General features: G+C 44.7%; 1 protein-coding gene across 3 annotated transcripts in view; it reads left to right on the top strand.

Moving 5' to 3' along the window:
• The window catches only part of ZNF638 (zinc finger protein 638), a 66,146-nt gene that overhangs the window by 33,547 nt on the left and 31,236 nt on the right, over positions 1 to 1,363 (top strand). The gene's annotated exons all lie outside the window — the stretch shown is intronic.

The following is a 1,363-nucleotide window of genomic DNA, read 5'->3' as shown; positions in this document are numbered from 1 at the left end:
GGGGCAGCGCCCCAACTCCCCAATCGGCCCTGTTCTGAGCCTGACCAGGGGCTGCGGGGTAGGCACCTAGGGATTGGGCCTGCCCTCTGCTACCTGGGAGCGGGCCCAAGCCAGCAGGTCGTTATCTCCCGAGGGGTCCCAGACTGTGAGAGGGCACAAGTGGGGCTGAGGGACATCCCCCCCCCCCGCCAGCGCACAAATTTTTGTGGACCGGGCCTCTAGTGTTCATACAATAGTTGCTTGGTGTACCCATGGCCCCAAGCAAAGTCTCTTTCCGGCTCCATTTTAAGTATATTCTTAATCTGCCTTAAAGAATATAATACAATGATATCAAAGGACACAGACAATAGTGTGGTGAAGGCCTGGGGTGGGGAAGAAGCTGGGAGGGGGGCAGTTATGGGGGGACATCTGCAATACTGTCAACAATAAAATTAAATACACAAGTTTTACATTTATATAGCTTTCAGTACCAAATAACATCTTGAAAAGTTTAGTAGATACTGCTTTGATATTTAAAACCTAAAACATATAGGACTTTAAATTTTTGGTACTTTGGTCTTTGACTTTTTCTACCATTGACATATTTTGTATTGAAACATTTTTGACAGCTATGCAGGGTCAAAAATTCCATGTGTCGTGTTTGTATTATTATTTATTAAGTATTGTTTTATTTTCCATATGGACACTTATAAACCGATTTTTGCCTTGTCCTGTATAACTACAGGCTATTCTGCCACTTCCCCCCTACAAATTGTTTAATCTTTGTTTTTTTTAGTTTTTTTAGAGCTATCACTTCATATTACCTTCCCTAGCTTGTACAGTTCTGATGTTTATTACTGTGAAGATTTTTTTCTTTCCATGTTACAAGAATGTATTTCCTTTATAAAGAAATGGAATACTATCCTATATAATAAAAGGCTAATGTGCAAATTGACCGAACGAAGGAATGACTGGTTGCTGTGACGCGCACTGACCACCAGGGGGGGCTATCACTTCATATTACCTTCCCTAGCTTGTACAGTTCTGATGTTTATTACTGTGAAGATTTTTTTCTTTCCATGTTACAAGAATGTATTTCCTTTATAAAGAAATGGAATACTATCCTATATAATAAAAGGCTAATGTGCAAATTGACCGAACGAAGGAATGACTGGTTGCTGTGACGCGCACTGACCACCAGGGGGGAGATGCTCAATACAGGAGCTGTCCCCTGGTGGTCAGTGCGCCAGAAGCCGGGCTCATGGCTGGCAAGCGCAGCAGTGGTGGGGGGAGCCTCTCCTGCCTCCGTGGCAGCGCTAAGGATGTCCGACTGTGAGAGGGTGCAGGCCAGGCTGAGGGACAACACACCCCCCCCACCACCCAC

This window comes from Myotis brandtii, unplaced genomic scaffold, assembly GCF_000412655.1.
Source record: "Myotis brandtii unplaced genomic scaffold, ASM41265v1 scaffold251, whole genome shotgun sequence".
Lineage (NCBI taxonomy): Eukaryota > Metazoa > Chordata > Mammalia > Chiroptera > Vespertilionidae > Myotis > Myotis brandtii.
This window is presented reverse-complemented; position numbering and strand designations above follow the sequence as displayed.